Source organism: Rhinopithecus roxellana, chromosome 10, assembly GCF_007565055.1.
Source record: "Rhinopithecus roxellana isolate Shanxi Qingling chromosome 10, ASM756505v1, whole genome shotgun sequence".
Taxonomy (NCBI): Eukaryota; Metazoa; Chordata; class Mammalia; order Primates; family Cercopithecidae; genus Rhinopithecus; species Rhinopithecus roxellana.
In genome coordinates, this window is record NC_044558.1 from 13,835,861 (window position 1) to 13,860,044 (window position 24,184).

Here is a 24,184-nt window from a genome sequence, read left to right on the forward strand (position 1 = left end):
TTGAACCTGGGAGTTGGAGGTGGCAGTGAGCTAAGATCATGCCATTGTACTCCAGCCTGGGCAACAGAGTAAGACTCCACCTCAAAAAAAAAAAAAAAAAAAGAAAAAGAGATATAAATAGACATCTAGGCTAACAGGTTTTGCTTGTTTTTTTTCATTTATTTAAGAAAACTTTTCTATTTTTGGGGGGTGGTGTGGGGTGTACTAGTCTGTTCTCATGCTACTAATAAGACATACCTGAGACTGGGTAATTTATAAAGAAAAAGAGGTTTAATGGACTCACAGTTCCACATAGCTGGAGAGGCCTTGCAATCATGGTGGAAGGCAAAGGAGGAGCAAGGCACGTCTTACATGGTGGCAAGCAAGAGAGAAGTGCAGGGGAACTCCCTTTAGAAAGCCATCAGGTCTTAGAGGTGTTCAGCTGCTTCAAGATGAAGCTGAACATCTTCCCAGTCACTGGCTGCCAGAAACTCATTGAGGTAGACGATGAACGCAAATTTTGTACTTTTTATGAGAAGCTTATGGCCACAGAAGTTGCTGCTGATGCTCTGGGTGAAGAATGGAAAGGTTATGTGGTCCGAATCAGTGGTGGGAACAACAAACAAGGTTTCCCCATGAAGCGTGTCTTGACCCATGGCTGTGTCCGCCTGTTACTGAGTAAGGGGCATTCCTGTTACAGACCAAGGAGAACTGGAGAAAGAAAGAAAATCAGTTCGTGGTTGCATAGTGGATGCCAATCTGAGCATTCTCAACTTGGTTATTGTTAAAAAAAAAAGGAAAGAAGGATATTCTTGGACTGACTGATACTACGGTGCCTCACCGCCTGGGGCCCAAAAGAGCTAGCAGAATCCGCAAACTTTCCAATCTTTCTGAAGATGATGATGTCCACCAGTATGTTGTAACAAAGCCCTTAAACAAAGAAGGTAAGAAACCTAGGACCAAAGCACCCAAGAGTCATCGTCTTGTTACTCCACATTTCCTGTGGCACAAAGGGCAGCATATTGCTCTGAAGATGCCGCGTACTAAGAAAAATAAGGAAGAGGCTGCAGAATATGCTAAACTTTTGGGCAAGAGAATGAAAGAGGCTAAAGAGAAGTTCCAGGAACAAATTGCAAAGATACACAGACTTTCCTCTCTGCGAGCTTCTACTTCTAAGTCTGAATCCAGTCAGAAATAAGATTTTTTGAGTAACAAATAAATAAGATCAGACTCAAAAAAAAAAAAAAAGAAAAAGAAGGAAAGCCATCAGATCTCGTGAGACTTTATCACAAGAACAGCATGGGAAAGACCCACCCCCGTGATTCAGTTACCTCCCACCGGGGCCCTCCCACAACATGTAGGAATTACGGAAGCTACAATTCAAGATGAGATTTGGGTGGGGACACAGACAAACCATATGAGGGGGTGAGGAAGCTTTTCTATTGTCTTCTGGCCTCTACTGTTTCTGGTGATAAATCAGCCATCATTCATAATTTTTTCTTTGGCTGCTTTTAATAATTTATTTTTATCTTTTATTTTCAACACTTTGACTATGATGTATCTGAGGTTGGTTTTCTTTGTATTTATTCTGCTTGGAGTTCACTGAGCTGAGGCAATCTATGACTTGATTTCTTTTATTAGTTTTAGCAAATTCTTGTCTATAATCTCTCCAAAGATTTCTTCTGTCTCACTCTATCTTTCCTTACGGAACTTCAATTACAAATATGTTAAACGATTTGCTATCATCCTAAGGTTCTTAGATGCTCTGTTTTATCCCCCCAACATTTTTCTATTTGTGTTTTAGTTGGATTACACTCACGTGCTGTATAATGACAGTTTAGCCAACAACAGACCACATATATGATGTTGGCCCTGTAAGATTGTAATAAAGCTGAAAAATTCCTATCAGCTAGTGATGTTGTAGCCATCATAAAGTTGTAGTGTAACACATTTCTCATGTGTTTGTAGTGATGCTGGTGTAAACAAACCTGTGCTGCCAGTCGTATAAAAGTGTACCACACACAATAATGTATAGTATATAATACTTGATAATGATAAAAAATGACTATGTTACTGGTTTATGTGTTTACTATAACATACTTTTATCATTATTTTAGAGTGTACTTCACATGTATATATAACATTACATTATATATATGTATAAAGTTAACTGTAAAACAACCTCAAGCAGAAACATAAATAACAAATTTTAAAAAAAGAAAAAAGCAGCTGGGCATGGTGGCTCATGCCTGTAATTCCAGCACTTTAGCAGGATAAGACGGGTGGATCACCTGAGGTCAGGAGTTTGAGACCAGCCTGGCCAATATGGCGAAACCCTATCTCTACTAAAAATACAAAAAATTAGCAGGCATAGTGGTGCACACCTGTAGACCCGCTACTCAGGAGGTTGAGGCAGAATCGCTTGACTCTGGGAGGCAAAGGTTGCAATGAGCTGAGATCGTGCCATTGCACTCCAGCCTGAGCGACAGAGCGAGACTCAGTCTCAAAAAAAAAAAAAAAAAAAAAAAAAAAAAGGAAAAAGTCTAAAGAATAAACAGAAAGAAAATATTTTGTATAGCTATACAATGTATGCTTGAAGTTAAGTCTTATTAAAAGAATCAAAAAGCTAAAAGATGAAAAAGTTTGTAAAGTTAAAAAGTTACAGTAAGCTGAGGTTAATTTATTATTGAAGAAAGAAAAATTTTTAAAATAAATTTAGTGGCTGGGCGCAGTGGGTCACACCTGTAATCCCAGCACTTTGGGAAGCCAAGGTGGGTGGATCACCTGGGATTGGGAGTTCCAGACCAGCCTGACCAACATGGAGAAGCCCCGTCTCTACTAAAAATACAAAATTAGCTGGGCATGGTGGCATATGCCTGTAATCCCAGCTACTTGGGAGTCTGAGGTAGGAGAATCGCTTGAACACAGGAGGTGGAGGTTGCAGTGAGCCGAGATCGTACCATTGCACTCTAGTCTGGGCAACAAGAGCAAAACTCCATCTCAAGAATACACAGATAAATAAACAAATAAAATAAATTTAGAGTAGCCTAAGTGTCCACTGTTTATAAAGTCCACAGGAGTGTGCAGTAATGTCCTAGGCCTCCACATTCACTCACCACTCACTTGCTCACTCACTTAGAGCAACTTCCAGTCCTGTAAGCTCCATTTATGGTAAGTGCCCTATATGGGTGTACCATATTTTATCTTTTATGGTATATTTTTATTGTAACTTTCCTGTGTTTAGATTTGTTTAGATACATAAATATTTACCATTTACAATTGCCTGCTGTATTCAGTACAGTCACATGCTGTGCAGATTTGTAGTCTAGGAGCAGTAGGCTATTCCAAGTAACCTAGGTGTGTAGTAGGCTGTGTGGCATGTGTGAATATACTCTATGATATTCACACAATGACAAAATTGCCTAATGATGCATTTCTTGGAATGTATTCCCATTGTTAAGCAATGCATAATCTATTCTTACTGATCTGTTTTTAAGTTTACTGTTCATTTCCTCTGCTGTGTCCAGTCTATTGTACATCAAATTATTTCTTCATTTCTGATTTTTTTTTTCAGATGGAGTCTTGCTCTGTCGCCCAGGCTGGAGTGCAGTGGTGCGATCTTGGCTCACTGCAAGCTCCGCCTCCCGGGTTCACGCCATTCTCCTGCCTCAGCTTCCCAAGTAGCTGGGACTACAGGCGCCTGCCACCATGCCCGGCTAATTTTTTGTATTTTTAGTAGAGACGGGGTTTCACCGTGTTAGCCAGGATGGTCTCGATCTCCTGACCTCGTGATCTGCCCACGTTGGCCTCCCAAAGTGCTGGGATTACAGGTGTGAGCCACCACACCCGGCCTCTGATTTTTTTTTTTTTTTTTTTTTGAGACGGAATTTCGCTCTTGTCGCCCAGGCTGGAGTGCAGTGGCATGATCTTGGCTCACCACAACCTCCGCCTCCTGGGTTCAAGTGATTGTCCTGCCTCAGCCTCCCAAGTAGCTGGGATTACAGGCATCTGCCACCAGGCCCAGCTAATTTTTTGTATTTTTAGTAGAGATGGGGTTTCACTATGTTGGGCAGGCTGGTCTCAAGCTCCTGACCTCGGGTGATCTGCCTGCCTCAGCCTCCCAAAGTGTAGCCTCCCAAAGTGTTGGGATTACAGGTGTGAGCCACCGCTCCTGGCCTGATATGTTTTTTATATTTCTAGTATTTTCATTCATTTTTTTTTTTTTTTTTTTTGAGATGGAGTCTCACTCTGTTGCCCAGGCTAGAGTGCAGTGGCGCAATCTCTCAGCTCACCGCAAGCTCCGCCTCCTGGGTTCCCACCATTCTCCTGCCTCAGCCTGCCAAGTAGCTGGGATTACAGGTGCCCACCACTACGCCTGGCTAATTTTTTGTATTTTTAGTAGAGACAGGGTTTCACTGTGTTAGCCAGGATGGTCTTGATCTCCTGACCTTGCGATCCGCCCGCCTCGGCCTCCCAAAGTGCTGGGATTACAGGCGTGAGCCACCGTGCCTGGCCTGGTATTTTCATTTTTTAAATGTCTACTCTTTGTTAAAATTTCTTGTTTGTTCATAGAAGATGTTTCCCTTTTTCACCAGGTCCTTTGTCATATTTGTTAATGTTATTTTAAAGCCCATTTATAATTGCAAAATCTGGGCCTACTTGGGGCTAGCTTTTATAGATGATTTCCTCTCTTGATAATAGATCATATTTTCTTGTTTCTTTAGGTGCTTTGTAGTTTTAAATTTATGCTGCACACACACACACATTGCATAAAATGGAAAGTAGAGGTTAAAGTAATATTTACTCCCAATAAAGGACACATCCTACAGGAAGCGGAATAAGTATAATCTGAAGTTAAAGTGAGCCTAGGGTATTTTTTCTGTTTTGCTTTTTTTGTTTTGTTTTGTTTTGTTTTGTTTTGTTTTGTTTGCAGTTTTAGTTAGATTCTGATCACCATGGGCTTCAAATGTTTTGACAGCAGGATTAAGATGTTCTCCTCAGCAAAGCTTAGTATATGACAGCTGCAAGGGCACAGAGATCCCTTCATGCTTGTTATCTAGCCACCGGTTTTACAAATCATGGCAACCCATCTCATTGGTATTGGGGTGTTACTGCGTCTAGGCCCTCTCAGTGGACAGAGCTAGGGAATGTATGTATGTGTTTGTGTCCATATGAATATACACACTCATACATGTATACATACATTTACATTTACCTATTTTTATATCTATCTCTCTATATTGGAAAACTTAACTTTAATATTTATAATTCCAATTAAACAGCCCAGGGTTTATTCTAGTTTTATTCCTCTCCCCTTTCCTAACTCTCTTCTCCAAGAATGATGGTTTTTATTATTATCCTTTGTGTTAATTTTTTATTTGATCAATCCCTGTCTACATACCCCACAGTTGTTACTCCCCCCACTTCTGCGTAGATGGTCTCGCCACTCTGCTTAGGCTCTGACACACCATCCTGGGCTGCCTCCTTGCTGGGATGCCTTGCTCACCTCATTTCCTCTCTAACTTGTCACCCCAGACTGCTTAGGCGTGGCCCTGCCCTCCCCGCTCAGGCTCCAGTACCTGACTCCAGGCTACCCTTCTATGGGAACATCTTTATCACTCTGCTTAGACTCCAACGTCTTGTGCCAGGCCATCCCATAGCATGGGCATCCTCCTGTCCTGCATAGGCCCCAACATCCCATGCCCCCATCACACACATGCCCCCATCACCCTGCATTCACTCAGACCCTTCACACCATGCTGCCCTTGTGTGGGACACCTTCCTCATATTCTGGGGCTCCAACAGCCTGTGCTGGTCCAATCCCCGCTGTGCATGCCCTCCTTGCCATGCTTGGGCTCCAACTCCTGTGGTTGACCCATCCCTCCCTTCTTCTCCCATCCCTCTGTGGATGCTTTCCCAACCTTTCAGGCTTAGACTTGCCATTCTGGGTCACTATGATTCAGGGACATCCTTCTAATTCTGCATGGGCTTCAGTACTCAATATTAGGGCTCTTCTCCTGCGGGGATACTATACTCTCTTCACCGAACATGAATTTCAAAACCAGTCCTATGCCTGGTTATATATATGAGACAATATTATAGTGTTAGAGATGAAAGGCAATAATTATATCATTAGATCAGATCCAGTTGAGATGGGTTGAGAACAGTTATTCACAAAATAATTAACTCCTCTGGAGTGCCTACTATGTGCCAGGACCTGTGCTGACCATTGAAGTTACCATAACCTCTTGGCTGCTACATGCTAATTTGTTAGGGTTAGTTGCAAGTCTGGCTTAATCATCCTATCCCTCCCCTAGCCATGACACCAAGATTTAAGGGAAGACACCCAGTTCCATATTTCTGGTATAATTATCACCCCTGGCGGGGCACAGTGGCTAACGCCTGTAATCCCAGCACTTTGGAAGGCCGAGGCAGGCAGATCACAAGGTTGGGAGTTTCAGACTAGCCTGGCCAACATGGTGAAACCCCATCTCTACTAAAAATTTAAAAATTAGCTGGGTGTGGTGGTGCACACCTGTAATCCCAGCTACTCGGGAGGCTGAGGCAGGAGAATTGCTTGAACCCAGGAGGCAGAGGTTGCAGTGAGCCAAGATTGTGCCACTGCACTCCAGCCTGGGCAACAGAGCGAGACTTTGTCTCAAAATAATAATAATAATAATAGTAATAATTATCACCCCCAACCTCAAGCCATAATTCTGCCTGCCTCACCATCTTGAACCTCTCCACAGAACTATTAGCTGTTTAACCATTTTCTCATAGAGACTATTAGGATTATCCCATCCTGCCTTATATCCTTTTTTACTTCAGTTACTACCTGAAGTCCAAGCAACCTAGAGAACAGTGTATAATATGCTATCATGGTGCTAAAATGAGTATATTTGGCCAGGCACAGTAGCTCACGCCTATAATCCTAGCTCTTTGAGAGGCCAAGATGGGTGGATTTCTTGATTCCAGGAGTTTGGAACCAGCCTGAGCAACATGGCAAAACCATAGCTCTACAAAAAATACAAAAATTTGCCAGGTGCGTGGCTCACACCTGTAATCCCAGCATTTTAGGAGGCTGAGGCAAGTGGATCACCTGAGGTCCAGAGTTCGAGATCAGCCTGGCCAACATGGTGAAACCCTGTCTCTTCTAAATATACAAAAAATTAGCCAGGCATAGCGGCAGACGCCTGTAATCAAAGCTACTCGGGAGGCTGAGACAGGGGAAACGCTTGAACCTAGGAAGCGGAGGCTGCAGTGAGCCGAGATCATGCCATTGCGCTCCAGCCTGAGCAACAAGAGGGAAACTCCGTCTCAAAAACAAACAAACAAACAAAAATTAGCCAGGCATTGTGGCATGAGCCTGTGGTTGCAGCTACTCCGAAGACTGAAGGGGAGGATCACTGGAGCCTGGGAAGTCAAGGCTGCAGTGAGCCATGATCGTGCCACTGCATTCCACCCTGTCTCAAAAAAGAAAAAAAAGGTGTATATTTAAAATATTTGTTTGAATATTCATGAAATATCTCTCAAAAAGTATACAAGAACTATGTAACAGGTAACACTGATACCTCCAGGGAGGGAAACCAGGTGTTCAGTGGGCTAAGGAAGGGAAATTGTTGACCTTATATATCCTTATGTAACTTTGAGTTTTGAACAGTGTGAATACATTTACCTACCAAATATATATATATAAAACATATAATATAAAAATACTTCATTGGCTGAATATGCTCAGTTAAGTAGGCACCGTGCTAGGGACTTGGAGTATATAAACAGGTGGTTTAATCACAGTCTCTACCCTTAAGGGGATGACCACCTAATGAGAGTATGAGAGTGAAAGTTAAGTATATAAATTACTACAAAGTAATTGATGGAATGATAATTGCTATATCAAAGAGATGAAAAACCTGGAAGCCACTATCTCACAAATGGTTTTTGTTTTTTTTCTTTTCCCAGAGTCTTGCTCTGTCGCCCAGGCTGGAGTGCAGTGGCGCCATCTCGGTTCACTACAGCCTCTGCCTCCCAGGTTCAAGTGACTCTCCTGCCTCAGCCTCCCAAGTAGCTGGGACTACAGGTGCCCGCCACCATGCCCAGCTAATTTTTGTATTTTTAGTAGAGACGGGGTTTCACCGTATTGGCCAGGCTGGTCTCGAACTCCTGACCTTGTGATCTGCCTACCTCGGCCTCCCAAAGTGCTGAGATTACAGGCGTGAGCCACTGCACCCGGCCTACAAATGGCTTATTATTTAGGTATTATATATATATTATATAATATGACTCATTTCCAAATGTTTTGGGGCATTTCAATTTTTACTAATTTTTTTTCAGGACATAAGGCCGACATTGGTTTTCTTGCAGGCTCCTCCTCCCCATCCCTTTGCCTCCCATCCTACCCTTTGCCATTTCTTTCTTTTCTTTTCTTTTCTTTTTTGGAGATGGAGTCTCACTCTGTTGCCCAGGCTGGAGTGCAGTGGCATAATCTTGGCTCACTGCAACCTCTGCCTCCCGGGTTCAAGCGATTGCCCTTGCCTCAGTGTCCTGAGTAGCTGGCATTACAGGTGTGCACCACCACACCCGACTGCTTTTTTAATATTTTTGGTAGAGACAGGGTTTCACCATGTTGGCCAGACTGGTCTCACACTCCTGACCTCAAGTGATCCACCTGCCTCAGCCTCCCAAAGTGCTGAGATTACAGGTGTGAGCCATTGCGCCCGGACCCCTTTGCCATTTCTGATCTGGGAATTATTCAGTTGCTGTGTTTTTGTTTTTGTTTTAATTCAAACAAACAAAAAGATTAACAGCTTACTGACATATTATTTACATAGCGTAGAATTCAACCATTTTAACTGTACAATTTGAAGAGTCTTAACACATTTATACAACCATCACCATAATCCAGTTTTAGAACATTTTTGTCACACCAAAAAGTTTCTTCATGCCCATTTGCTTTCTGTCCTTATTGTTTTGCCTTTTCTTGATTTTTTTCTTTTTCTGTTTCTTTTTTTTTTAGTGATGGAGTCTTGCTATGTTGACCATGCTGAAGTGCAGTGGCTGTTCACAGGCACAATCATAGTGTACATCAGCCTCCAATTCCTGGGCTCAAGTGATCTTCCTGCCTCAGCCTACTGACTAGCTGGGACTACAGGTACAGGCTCTGCACCCAGGTCTCTTATATTTTAGTTTTTATTTATTCAATTAATTTATTTATTTTAAGGCCGGGCGCGGTGGCGCAAGCCTGTAATCCCAGCACTTCGGGAGGCCAAGACGGGTGGATCACGAGGTCAGGAGATCGAGACCATCCTGGCTAACCCGGTGAAACCCCGTCTCTACTAAAAAGTACAAAAAAACTAGCTGGGCGAGGTGGCGGGCGCCTGTAGTCCCAGCTACTCGGGAGGCTGAGGCAGGAGAATGGCGTAAACCCGGGAGGCGGAGCTTGCAATGAGCTGAGATCGGGCCACTGCACTCCAGCCCAGGCGACAGAGCGAGACTCCGTCTCAAAAAAAAAAAAAAAAATTCATTTATTTTAAGACAGGGTCTCACTCTGTCACCCAGGCTGGAGTGCAGTAGTGCAATCACGGCTCACTGCAGCCTCGACCTCCTGGATTCGAGCCATCCTCTTACCTCAGCCCCCTGAGTAACTGGGACTATAAGTGTGCAACACCATGTCTGGCTAACTTTTGTATTTTTTGTAGATAGGGTCTTGGCATGTTGCCCAAGCTTGTCTGAAACTCCTGGGCTCAAGCCATCTGCTCATCTTAGCCTCCCAAAGTGGTGGGATTACAGGTGTGAGTTATTGCTCCTGGCTGTATTTTAATTTTTTAATAGATGGGTCTTGCTGTGTTGCCCAGGGTGGTCTCATCCTGGCCTCAAACAATCCTCCTGCCTCAGTCTCCCAAGTTTTGGGATTATAGGTGTGACACACTACATCCAGCCTCTTGTGTTTTTTTGTTTTTTTTTTTTTAATTTTTTTTTAGTCAGAGTCTCATTTTGTCACCCAGGCTGGAGTGCAGTGGCATGATCTCAGCTTACTGCAACCTCCGCCTCCCAGGTTCAAGCAATTCTTCTGCCTCAGCCTACAAATGTGCGCCACCACACCTGGCTGTTTTTTTTTTGTTTTTTTTTTTTTGTTGTTTTGTTTTGTATTTTTAGTAGAGACTGGGTTTCACCACATTAGCCAGGCTGGTCTCAAACTCCTAACCTCATGATCTGCCTGCCTTGGCCTCCCAAAGTGCTGGCATTACAGGTGTGAACCACCACTCCTGGCCGTATTATTTTTTAAAGAGGAAAAAGAATCATGAATTCATACTGATATTTTCGACTCAGCTCTTCAGGTGTGGTATCTTCTTTTGCCACACCTTGTAAATCTGAGACAAATTGGTTGGCATTGAAGCTGAGCCTGGAATTTGCCAACATGTTAAATGGTGTGTGACCCCTTCACTTCCCTTTGGAAGAGTTACCGAAGTTGATTCTAACAATACTCATTTATCTTCTCTTCCAACTCTCTGCTAATTCACCTTGGAGTGGCTTGGCTCGATTTCCTTTTAATACCCTGATTTAGAAAAATGCTGATGCATATGAGACTGATCATAATATGAGGATCGATCCTGCAAGATAGATGCCAAAACAAATGCAGTGATGCCACATTAGGGTTTTCTAATTTAATTTTTATCAGATGCCAACATGCACAAAGTACTGTGCAGAGCACAGCGTGAAGCAGAGTCCCTAGCTACAGGGGTTGCAGTGGGAATGTGGTGGCCAGAAAAACCCAGGGAATTGTATGATACAATCCCAATGGTTGGGAGGAGGTTATTATGCAGAACAGCGACATTGAACCATTCTGCATCATGGAAGTGTAGATTTCTGATGAGGGCCCCTTCTTTTCATCTCTTGTTTTTCAAATAAGCTGGGAGACAGCAAATGGGGAATTCAGGAAATTTGCTTTAAGCCATTAGCTAGGTGGAGTAGAATGCACCCTTGCTTGACCTGGGCAGCACACGGCTGCTTGTGGTGCGGGGTGATGTAGAGGAGACTTCAGAGGAATTGAGACAAGGCTGAGGAGATCCTGCTCAGTCCCAAGGGTGATGGCAGAACCCAAAAGTCCTTGACGATGTGACTGTGCTACATGTGGACTATGTCACAGTAGGTGGGTAAACTCTCTGTATGTTTTTTTTTTTTGGGTGGGGACAGAGTCTCATTCTGTCGCCCAGGCTGAAGTGCAGTGGTGTGATCTCGGCTCACTGCAGCCTCCATCTCCTGGGTTCAAGTGATTCTCCTGCCTCAACCTCCTGAGTAGCTGGGATTACCGGCACCCATCATGCCCAGCTAATTTTTGTATTTTTAGTAGAAACGGGTTCTCACCATGTTGGCCAGGCTGGTCTCACCATGTACCTTCCCTTAGGGTAAAATATAGTTATTCTGATGATTAAATTGAGGAAAGAGAGAGACCCTCTCATATTGTTTTATATTGTTTTATACTTAGCACCTGTTTTAAGAAAAAAACAAAGTAGCAAAACCAAAGACAGGCAGCCCAGTGCCAGGCCCACAACCAGGCCTGGGTCTGCCTGGCCTAAACCCAGTAGTTAAAAATCAACTCACAACTTAGAAACCGATGTTATTCATAGATTCCAGACATTGTATAGAGGAACACTGTGAAACTCCCTGCCCTGTTCTGTTTCTCTCTGACCACCGGTGCATGCAGCCCCTGTCACGTACCCCCTGCTTGCTCAAATCAATCAGGATGCTTTCATGTGAAATCTTTAGTGTTGTGAGCCCTTAAAAGGGACAGAAATTGTGCACTCAGGGAGCTCGGATTTTAAGGCAGTAGCTTGCCGATGCTCCCAGCTGAATAAAGGCCCTTCCTTCTACAACTCAGTGTCTGAGAGGTTTTGTCTGTGGCTCGTCCTGCTACATTTCTTGGTTCCCTGACCGGGAAGCGAGGTAACTGACAGACAGCCGAAGCAGCCTCCTTGGCGGCTTAGGCCTGCCCTGTGGAGCATCCCTGCGGGGGACTCTGGCCAGCCTGAGTGACGCGATCCAAAGAGCGCTCCCGGGTAGGCAATTGTCCCGGTGGAAGGCCTCATCAGAACAGCGTGTAGCAGGCCCCCCGCAGAGGATTAACACAGTGGCTGAACACCGGGAAGGAACTGGCACTTGGAGTCCAGACATCTGAAACTTGGTAAGACTAGTCTTTGGAACTTGCCCCACTCCATTTGAGTGGAAGCGTGGCCTGATCACCCATGGTGTGCCTGGACCGGCACTTTTGTTCGGGGTTTGACTTGACTTGAATTGCTGGATACTTTGGTTTTGGTTTTGACTTGGCTTAAATCTCTTGGTACTCGGATTTTGAATTTCGTGGTATTCTGATTTTGGTTTGGTATAAACGATAAAAGTGTGTGTGCACCCTCTTTACTCGTTCTTTGTTTTGTGGTGAGTGTGTGTGTTGTGAGTGTGGTATTTACTCCTGGGAAAACATGGGTCAGGCGCAAAGTAAGCCCACCCCGTTGGGAACTATGCTAAAAAATTTCAAGAAAAAAAAAGTGGACGGAGACTAAATTTATATAAAAAGAATGTTTATAATAAGTCAAAAAGTTGAGACATGTCAAAAAATTGTCTGCAAAAGTCGTAAAAGAAAAGTTATAAAAAAATTTTTTATGCAAAAAATGTATAACTTAAAAATAATACAGCCTCCTGAGTACTACTGAAGAAACAGTTATGTGCAAGGTGTATAAGAAAAGTAAAATATAGCTTTGGTAAAAAGATTATAAGGAGGCATAAAAATGTGGATTTTTAACCTACATTAAAAGGTTAAAAAATTATACTGTTTTAAAAGTTCAAGCAAGTTTTAAAACATTAATTGTAAAGAAAATTCTGGGCCGGGCGCGGTGGCTCATGCCTATAATCCCAGCACTTTGGGAGGCCGAGGCGGACGGATCATGAGGTCAGGAGATCAAGACCATCCTGGCTAACCCGGTGAAACCCCGTCTCTACTAAAAATACACAAAATTAGCCAGGCGTGGTTGTGGGCGCCTGTAATCCCAGCTGCTCAGGAGGCTGAGGCGGGAGAATGGCATAAACCCGGGAGGTGGAGCTTGCAGTGAGCTGAGATCTGGCCACTGCACTCCAGCCTGGGCGACAGAGCGAGACTCCGTCTCAAAAAAAGAAAAAAAGAAAAAAAAAGAAAATTCTGTGTGCAAACGTATTAGCTAAAGTGAAAAAGGTATCATCCAGTTTTTCTGTGAACTGGACGTTAAAGTAAAATGCAACAGGTTTTTCTTAAAGCATCAACCTGCTCTTTAACAAAAATTATAAAAGGTTAAAAAGAGTCTAGAAAATCTTACCTTATGGTCAAACATAAAAAATTGGATAAATATGTCTACAAGGTTTTATTAAAATTAAGTTTAGCATTAATAACACACTAATATAAAGGTAAAATTTAGCTTATCTGGTATAAAAATCATACAAAAAGCATTATTAAATATAAAATGGTGTTTAGCTTTTTTTTTTGGTCTAAAAACTAGTAAAAATAGGTACTAAAGGAAACGTTCATTTTACTAGAAGATCATAGAAGTTAAAGACTTAAAACAAACTTTGACAATTAAGACAGCATACCAAGATGTAAATGCCTGGTTGAAATGGATCAAATATTCCATCTGCATGTTAAACAAAAGCAATTGTTATGCTTGTGCACATGGCAAGCCAGAGGCCCTGACTGTCCTCTTCCACTAAGGTGGTCTTCCAGTCGACCAGGCGTGGACTGCATGGTACCTCTTTTCCAGGATTCTACAGCCTGGAGTAATAAGTCATGCCAAGCTCTCTCTGCTATATCCCAAAGTCCCTGCAGGTCAGCCCCCGAGAGCCATCCAGCTTCCGTCTCCCAACACTAAGTTCACTTTGTGTCTCCCTTAGCAAGGAGGAGACTTAGCATTCCTTGGAGACCTAAAGAGATGCAGTGAGCTTAAGAATTTTCAAGAGCTTATTAATCAGTCAGCCCTTGTTCATCCCCGAGCGGATGTATGGTGGTATTGTGGTGGATCTTTACTGGGCACTCGCCAAATAACTAGAGTGGCACTTGTGCTTTAGTCCATTTGGCTGTCCCTTTCACCCTGGCATTTCATCAATCAGAAAAAAATATATAATAATAATAATAAGACATCGTAAAGTGAGAGAAACCCCTTATAGGTCTTTCAACTCTCACATCTATTTAGATGTAATTGGAGTCCCACAAGAAATACCAGATCAATTTAAAGCTTGAAATCAAATAGTTACAGGATTTAAATCAATATTTTTCTAGATGACAGTGAATAAAAATGTAATTAAACTACATCTATTACAACCAACAGCAATGAGCTTTTCACGAGTTGAAAAGAAAATCTCATGTTGGCCCCAGCCCTGAGGCTACCTGACCTGACAAAACTCTTTACACTCTATATGTCAAAAAAAAAAAAAAAAAAAAAAAAAAATGGCAGTTGGAGTTTTAACCCAGACTGTAGGGCCCTGGCCAAGGCCATTGGCCCATCTCTCAGAACAACTAGATGGGGTTTCCAGAGGCTGGCCCCCATGTCCAAGGGCCCTGGCAGCAATGGTCCTGTTAGCACAAGAAGCAGATAAGCTAACTCTTAAGCAAAACCTAAACATAAAGTCCCCCCATGCTGTGGTGAATTTTAATAAATACCAAAAGACACCATTAGCTAATAAATGCTAGACTAACTAGATACCAAAGCTTGTTCTGTAAAAATCCCCGCAGTGCCGGGCGCGGTGGCTCAAGCCTGTAATCCCAGCACTTTGGGAGGCCGAGACAGGCGGATCACAAGGTCAGGAGATCGAGACCATCCTGGCTAACCCCGTGAAACCCCATCTCTACTAAAAAATACAAAAAAACTAGCCGGGTGAGGTGGCGGGCGCCTGTAGTCCCAGCTACTGGGGAGGCTGAGGCAGGAGAATGGCGTTAACCCGGGAGGCGGAGCTTGCAGTGAGCCAAGATCCGGCCACTGCACTCCAGCCCAGGCGACAGAGCGAGACTCTGTCTCAAAAAAAAAAAAAAAAAAAAAAAAAAAATCCCTGCATAGCTATTGAAGTTTGCAACACCCTAAACCCGCCACCTTGCTCCTGGTATCAAAGAGCCCAGTTAAACATAACTGTGTAAAACTATTGGACTCAGTTTATTCTAGTGGGCCTAACCTCCGAGACCATCCTTAAACATCTGTAGACTGGGAGCTGTACGTGGACGGGAGCAGCTTCGCTAACCCCTGCAAAGTGACTCTGAAAAAGACAGCAAGCCCTGCTCCAGTCACACCCGGAAGCTGACTGGTCCACACACCGCCGAAGCATGAGGAAACTCATCGTGGGACTCATTTTCCTTAAAATTTGGACTTGTACAGTAAGGACTTCAACTGACCTTCCTCAGACTGAGGGCTGTTCCCAGTGTATACATCAAGTCACTGAGGTAGGACAAAAGATTGCTACAGTTCTCTTATATTATGGTTATTGTAAGTGTACCAGGACTCTGAAAGAAACTTGTTTGTATAATGCTATTCTATCTAAGGTATGTAGCCCAGGAAATAACCAACCTGATGCATGTTATGACTCATTTTAAGCCTCCCATGATCACAGTTTTTAAAATAAGACTAAGGACTGGTCCTTTTCTAAGTGATACAAGTAAAGTAATAGCTAGAACAGAAGAAAGAGGGGTCCTCAAAAATGTAACCTTAAAATTTGATGCCTGTGCTGCTATTAATAGTAAGCAGCATGTGATGGGATGTGGTTCTCTAGATTGAGAAAAAAACTACACAGCAGAAAATAAGTACATCTGTCAAGAATCATATTTATGTGAAATGTGTCAATACTGGTCTTGTGTCATTTAGGCTACTTGAAAAAATAAATAAATAAATTTTAAAAATCCTGTTTGGCTCCAGAAAGGAAAAGTCAGCCCCTCCTGCATGAGTGGGAGCTGCAACCCTTTAGAATTGGTAATCACAAACCCCTCAGGCCCAGAATGGAATAAAGGAAAATACGTAACATTAGGCACTGATGAAAAAGGACTAGATCCTAGCATAAGCATCCTAATAAAAGGAGAGGTTCAGAGACGCTCTCCAGAACCAGTATTTCAGACTTTCTATGATGAACTAAATGTGCCAGTACCTGAGATTCCAGGAAAAACTAAAAATTTGTTTTTGCAATTAGCCGAACATGTAGCCCAGTCTCTAAAAGTCACTTCATGTTATGTTTGTGGAGGAACCGTAACAGGAGATCAATGGCCATGGGAAGCCCAAGAATTAGTTCCTACAGACCCAGTTCCTGATGAATTCCCAGCCCAAAAGAACCACCCTGACAATTTTTGGGTTCTAAAAGTCTGAATTATTAGACAGTATTGCATAGCTAGAGAAGAAAAAAAACTCATCCCGTAGGGCAGCTTAGTTGCCTTGAGCAAAAGCTGTATAATAATACCACAAAAACAGTTACTTGGTGGACTTCCAATTATACAGAAAGAAATCCATTCAGTAAATTTTCAAGGTTGCAGACTGTCTGGGCCCACCCGGAATTCCACCAGGACTAGACTGCCCCCACTGGGTTATACTGGATATGTAGACATACGCTAAGCTGCCTGACCAGTGGACAGGCGGTTGTGTTATTGGCACTATTAAACCATCTTTCTTCTTACTGTCCATAAGAACAGGTGAACTTCTGGGCTTCCCAGTCTATGCTTCCCTCGAAAAATGAAGCATAGCCATAAGTAATTAAAAATATGATAAATGGAAGAATCATACAATACTATGGACCCGCCACTTGGGCACAAGATGGCTCATAGGGATATTGGACCCTCATCTACATGCTCAACTGAATCATATGGTTACAAGCTGTTTTAGAACTTATTACTAATAAAACTGGTCAAGGCGTGACTATTCTGGCCCAGCAAGAAACTCAGATAAGAAATGCTATCTGTCAAAATAGATTGGCTCTCGACTACTTGCTAGCAGCTGAAAGAGAGGTCTAAAGAAATTTAACCTTACTAATTACTGTCTACACATAGATAATCAAAGGCAAGTAGTTAAGACATAGTCACATGTGCCCATACAAGTGTAGCAAAAATTCGACCCTGAAGCCATGTTTAAAAATTAATTCCCAGCACTAGGAGGATTTAAAACTCTTATAATAAAAGTTATAAGAGTAATAAGAACTTTGGGAGGCCGAGACGGGCGGATCATGAGGTCAGGAGATCGAGACCATCCTGGCTAACACGGTGAAACCCTGACTCTACTAAAAAAAAAAAATACAAAAAACTAGCCAGGGGAAGTGGCGGGCGCCTGTAGTCCCAGCTACTCGGGAGGCTGAGGCAGGAGAATGGTGTAAACCTGGGAGGCGGAGCTTGCAGTGAACTGAGATCCGGCCACTGCACTCCAGCCTGGGCGACAGAGCGAGACTCCGTCTCAAAAAAAAAAAAAAAGAGTAATAAGAGCCTACTTACTGCTCCTTGTCTGATACCTGTACTTCTCCAAATGATAAAAAGCTTTGTTGCTACCTTAGTTCACCAAAATGCTTCAGCACAAGTGTACTATATGGATCACTATCAATTTATTGCACAAAAGGACATTAGCAAAAATAAGAGTGAGAACTCCCACTAATAAAAAGTGAGAGTCTCAAAAGGGGGGAATGAGGAAAGAGAGAGACCCTCTCATATTGTTTTACATTGTTTTATACTCAGTACCTGTTTTAAGAAAAAAGGAAGCAAAACCAAAGACAGGCAGCCTGGCACCAGGCCCACAACCAGGCCTGGGCCTGCCTGGCCTAAACCCAGCAGTTAAAAATCAACTCACAACTTAGAAACCGATGTTATTCATAGATTCCAGACATTGTATAGAAGAACACTGTGAAACTCCCTGCCCTGTTCTGTTTCTCTCTGACCACCGGTGCATGCAGCCCCTGTCACATACCCCCTGCTTCCTCAAATCAATCAGGACGCTTTCATGTGAAATCTTTAGTGTTGTGAGCCCTTAAAAGGGACAGAAATTGTGCACTCAGGGAGCTCGGATTTTAAGGCAGTAGCTTGCCGATGCTCCCAGCTGAATAAAGCCCTTCCTTCTACAACTCAGTGTCTGAGAGGTTTTGTCTGTGGCTCGTCTTGCTACAGAATGAGTTAATTCATGTATGGTAGCTCCATGACTTATGATGGGGTTGCATCCAGAGAAACTCATGGTAAAGGAGAAAAATCCCAAATCAAGCCATGTTAAGTCGGGGCCCAGCTGTGCTAATTGTAGACACTCAGTAAATGCTAACTCTGATGATGATGGTGATCTCTGTTTCTTCGTCTTGAGAAATTTCTTTCTTCTTTTTTTTTTTTTAAAGGCATGGTCTGGCTCTGTTGCCCAGGCTGGAGTGCAGTGGCATGATCTCAGCTCACTGCAACCTCCACCTCCCAGACTCAAGCCATTCTCCCTCCCAAGTAGCTAGGACTACAAGCACATGCCACCACACCCGGCTAATTTTTGTATTTTTGTTTGCAGAGATGGGGTTTCACCATGTTGCCCAGGCTGGTCATGAACTCGAGAGCTCAAGTGATCTGCTCACCTTGGCCTCTCAAAGTGCCGGGATTACTGGTGCAAGCCACTGCGCCATCAGTCCTGAGAAATTTATAAGAGTACCCTGGTACCTGCTCTTTGGATCACTCAATGCTGAGGGTCAAAGTTTGTAATCAAAACCAAATTCCCTTCTTCTACATCTTTTCACTTGCACAGATCATCCTCCCACCTTCTCTACTGCCTCCATCATTCAAAATAAAGTGAGTGTAGACACAGACTGAACTCTGAAGAACTAATCAATCAACCAATATTTGCATCAGCAGCACATTAGATGGCTAGTGAACTAACAGCTCTTGCCTTTAAGGAACTTTCAGTCTTACTTGGAGAGTCACAATTAAGAAGTGCACAATTAAAGAATAACTCAAAAAATTAAAGTGGAGTGATGATTATATGGCATAAGTAATTAAAGAATAAACCGGCCGGGCGTGGTGGCTCAAGCCTGTAATCCTAGCACTTTGGGAGGCCGAGGCGGGTGGATCACGAGGTCAGGAGATCAAGACCATCCTGGCTAACATGGTGAAACCCCGTCTCTACTAAAAATACAAAAAACTAGCCGGGCATGGTGGCAGGCGCCTGTAGTCCCAGCTACTCGGAGGCTGAGGCGGGAGAATGGCATGAACCCGGGAGGCGGAGCCTGCAGTGAGCCGAAATCGCACCACTGCACTCCAGCCTGGGCGACACAGCGAGACTCCGTCTCAAAAAAAAAAAAAAAAAAAAGAATAAACCAATAATGATTTGGTACTTAAGATGTAATAATAAAATAACAGCCAATATTTCTGAGCCTGTGCTACGTATCAAATGCTTTGTTCAGTACTTTATATGCATGATTTGTTTAATTCAATCTGCACAAGAGTCCTCTAAGGTAGCTACTATTAGCATCTCCCTTTTCAGAAGAGGAAGCTAAAATTCAGACAAATAGCTTACTTGAGATCACACAGCTGGTAAATCGAGGAAGGTGGAACACAGACAACACGTAGTATATTAGTCCATTCTCACATTGCTATAAGAAAACTACCTGAGACTGGGTAATTTATAAAGAAAAGAGGCTTAATTGACTCACAATTCCACAGGCTTTATAAGAAGCATGGCTGGGGAGGCCTCAGGAAACTTGCAGTCAAGGTGGAAGGGGAAGAGAAAGCAGGCACATTCTTCATGGCTGGAGCAGGAGGAAGAGAGAGTGAAGGGGGAAGTGCTACACACTTTCAAACAACCAGATAAGGCCAGGCGTGGTGGCTCATGCCTGTAATCCCACCACTTTGGGAGGCCCAGACAGGCGGGTCACCTGAGGTCAGGAGTTCGAGACCAGCCTGGGCAACATGGTGAAACCCTGTCTCTACTAAAAACACAAAAGTTAGCAAGGTGTGGTGGCAGGCATCTGTAATCCCAGCTACTCGGGAGGCTGAGGCAGAATTGCTTGAACCCAGGAGGCGGAGATTGCAGTGAGCTGAGATCATGCCACTGCACTCCAACCTGGGCGACAGAGCAAGACTGTCTCAAAAAACAAACACACAAAAAACCAACCAGATCTCATGAGAGTTTATTCGCTATCACGAGATCATGGGGGTGAGGGGAATCCGCCCCCATGATCCAATCCCCTCCAACCAGGCCCCTCCTCCAACACTGGGGATTACAATTTAACATGAGATTTCGATGGGGACACAAATCCAAACCATATTACATAATAAGTGAATACAGAGGTGGCAGATGTTAATGTCAGCTTAAGTTGAGGTTAGCCACAAATTCTCATCTTTTTTCCGGAGTTCCCCATCAGCTGGAACAAAGCTTGTCCTGTTACCTCCCCTCAAAGACAAACCAGCAACCAATTCACCACCCATCCACCCTTCAGTGTCTTCTCATTGGTCTTTAGAGAAAGGCATGGCCTGGCAGGCTCTGCACGGTGCCACTGGCCTATCCAGCTCTTGTCTCTCCTGCATTTCCTTCCCTACTGGCTGCTTTCACTCTTTAAGCTCCTGCCTACCCCAGGGCCTTTGCACATGCTATTTTTTCTACCTCCTCTGCTCTCCTGCCCTCTTCATCTAGGCAACTTCTACTCATCCTTCAGATCCCAGGTCAAGCATCTCCTTCTTTAGGGAAGCTTTGCCTGACATCCCTGATGGGGTCAAATCCTCCTTTTAGAGGCTATCACCACACGCTGCATCTCTATTTTATAACACTTGTCTCAGTATTACATTAGTTTGGTTCTTTGATTGATATCTATTACTCTCACTAGATTATAAGCCCCAGAAGGAATGAGACTGAAGCTATTTTCACTCATCATTGTGTTTTCAGCACCAAGCAAAGTGCCTAAACATAATAGGCACTCAATGAATATTTGTGGAATAAACTGAGGAGTAAGTAAAGAAGACAGAAGATCTAAAACATGAAGGGGCCTACAGATGGGAAAGGGCTGGGGAAGGAAGAGGGGGTGTTCAAGAGAGGGAATTGAAACCAATGAGGCTACTTGTAAGTGATCTTGGAGTGTACATGAGCGGAACACGGACAAACCCCCGAAGTGGCAGTCCGTAGACCCATAGAGATGGTGTCAATGCCTGCTAAGTTGGTTAGCCTATCCCACACTTCTATTCATTGCTAAAGGCATCTCCACATATAGATAACCGCTCACTAAATTATGCTTTTGCTCAGGAAGTGCCTTTGCAGAAATTCTCCCTTTGCCACTTCTAAAATGTGTAGACAACTCCTCAACCAAGACTCGGAGGCTGGTACCAACATCCAGAATGTTCTGGGCCTCAAAAGAAAAAAAAAAGTTAAATAAATAAGAGAAAAACCCCTGAAAGTTCTGGGTCTCTAGCTTTCCCGCATCCCAGCCAGTCCTTGGTGAGGAAGCAGGTGCTGCACAGGGTTTATTCTTGCTTAAGGGCAACGAAGCACAATCTTGTGCTCTTGTCATGCGTAGAATTGTACCCCCTCCACAATAAACGTTCAAGCCCTAGCCCCCAGTACTTGTGAACGGGACCTCATTTGGAAATAGGTCTTTGCACATGTAAACAAGTTACAATGGAGTCATACTGGATTAGGGTGGGCCTTAATCCAATAAGTGCTGTCCTTCTAAGAGAGATTTGGTTGGGAGGCCGAGGCAGGCAGATCACGAGGTCAAGAAATTGAGACCATCCTGGCCAACATGGTGAAACCCCGACTCTACTAAAAATACAAAAATTAGCTGGGAGTGGTGGCATGCACCTGTAATCCCAGTCACTCGGGAGGCCGAGGCAGGAGAATCGCTTGAACCCAGGAGGTGGAGGTTGCAGTGAGCCAAGGTCCCGCCATTGCATTCCAGCCTGGTGACAGAGCAAGACTCCATAAAAAAAAAAAAAAAGAGATTTAGACACAGAGACAGAAGACAAAGCCATGTGATGGCAAAGGCAGAGACTGGAGGGATGCATCTATAAGCCAATGAATGCCAGTTCTTGCTGGCAGCCACCAGAAGCCAGCAAGATGCAAGGGAAGGGCCTCCCCTGGTGCCTTCAGAGATATCATAGGACACTGACACCTTGATTTTTGACTTCTGGCCTCCAGATTGTGAGAGACTAATTTATGTTGTTTTAAGCCATCCAGGTTTGTGGTAAATTTATTACTGCAGCCCTAGGAAATGAATCCACACTCTCCGCTTTGCTTTTGTTTTTGTTTTGACACAGAATCTTGTTCTGTTGCCCAGGCTGGAGTGCAGTGGTCACAGCTCATTGCAGCCTCAACCACCTGGGCTCAAGTGATCCTCCTGCCTCAGCCTCCTGAGTAGCTGAGACCATAGGCGTCCACCACTACACCCAGCTAAATCCATCCTCTCAGAAGGCAAAGTTACCGTTGAAGCTCAGATAGGAAAACTCATCTAAGATACAAAGAGATCCAGTTTTTGTTTTTTGTTTGTTTGTTTGTTTGTTTTACCAAGTTTCTGTAGAATAGAGCAAAGAAAACTAGGTGCAGTGGCAAAATAGACTGTAGAAATAGCAGACACTCTTGACATTGGAGTGTACAATTATTGTAAGGTGCATTACTACATATAGACACTTACGTCTGGATTGACTAAGAAATACTTGGCCGGGCGCGGTGGCTCAAGCCTGTAATCCCGGCACTTTGGGAGGCCGAGACGGGCGGATCACGAGGTCAGGAGATCGAGACCATCCTGGCTAACACGGTGAAACCCCGTCTCTACTAAAAAATACAAAAAACTAGCCGGGTGAGGTGGCGGGCGCCTGTAGTCCCAGCTACTGGGGAGGCTGAGGCAGGAGAATGGCGTAAACCCGGGAGGCGGAGCTTGCAGTGAGCTGAGATCCGGTCACTGCACTCCAGCCTGGGCGACAGAGCGAGACTCCATCTCAAAAAAAAAAAAAAAAAAGAAATACTCAAGGAGAAGTAGGAGGTAGTTTAGGTTGAAATTGTATTTAGCTGGATAAAGCAGGTAGGTAGAACAGTGATGACAAAATCATATGAAATCTCTGAGGAGAGCTAGGACATTCTGGGATCTGTCTTCCAACTTTAGGTTGCTGCCAGGCAGGGTAAACCTGAGTACCTAAAATCCATGCCCACTTCTTTGTACTGTGTCAGATACAGAGTACAGAGCCCTGGTGCAAAAGTCTTACCAACAATAATTTTCATTTTTTTGTTTTGTTTTTTGGAATAAGAGGGAAAGAGTACATGTTTATTCTTTTATCCACATAGAATATTCTTTCCTTTTTTTTTTTTAGACAGAGTCCCCCTCTTGTCACCCAGGCTGGAGTGCAGCGGTGCAATCTGGGCTCACTGCAACCTTTTGTCCCCCGGGTTCAAGTGATTCTCCTGTCTCAGCCTCCCGAGTATCTGGGATTACAGGCACATGGCACCATGCCTGGCTAATTTTTGTATTTTTAGTAGAGATGGGGTTTCACCATGTTGGCCAGGCTGGTCTCAAACTCCCGACCTCAGGTGATCTGCCCGCCTTGGCCTCCCAAAGTGCTGTGATTACCAGGCTCACCAGGGGTGAGCCACCGCACCTGCCCAGAATATTCTTTTTTTTTTTTTTTTTTTTTTTTTGAGACGGAGTCTCGCTCTGTCGCCCGGGCTGGAGTGCAGTGGCCAGATCTCAGCTCACTGCAAGCTCCGCCTCCCAGGTTTACACCATTCTCCTGCCTCAGCCTCCCGAGTAGCTGGGACTACAGGCGCCCGCCACCTCGCCCGGCTAGTTTTTTGTATTTTTTAGTAGAGATGGGGTTTCACGGTGTTAGCCAGGATGGTCTCGATCTCCTGACCTCGTGATCCGCCCATCTCGGCCTCCCAAAGTGCTGGGATTACAGGCTTGAGCCACCGCGCCCGGCCCAGAATATTCTTAAAATTAGGTGGGTGTGGTGACGGGCACCTGTATCCCAGCTACTCAGGAGGCTGAGACAGGAGAATCACTTGAACCCAGGAGGTAGAGTTTGCAGTGAGCCGAGATCACACCACTGCACTCCAGCTTGGACAACAAGAGCGAGACTCCATCTCAAAAAAAAAAAAAAAAAAAAAAAAAAAAAAAAAAAAAAAAGAATATTCTTAATATGTTTTCCTTTCATATGTAGGTACTGTGTGCTAGTTATCAATTTATGGCCCCTCAGCCCCAAATTCACCATTCAGTACTTGTTCTGCAATGATGGATTGGACGC

General features: G+C 43.9%; 1 pseudogene; it reads left to right on the forward strand.

The window, feature by feature from the left end:
* The first annotated feature begins 311 nt into the window (after positions 1 to 311).
* On the forward strand, positions 312 to 1,177 carry LOC104668348 (annotated as a pseudogene).
* Positions 1,178 to 24,184: the final 23,007 nt, after the last annotated feature.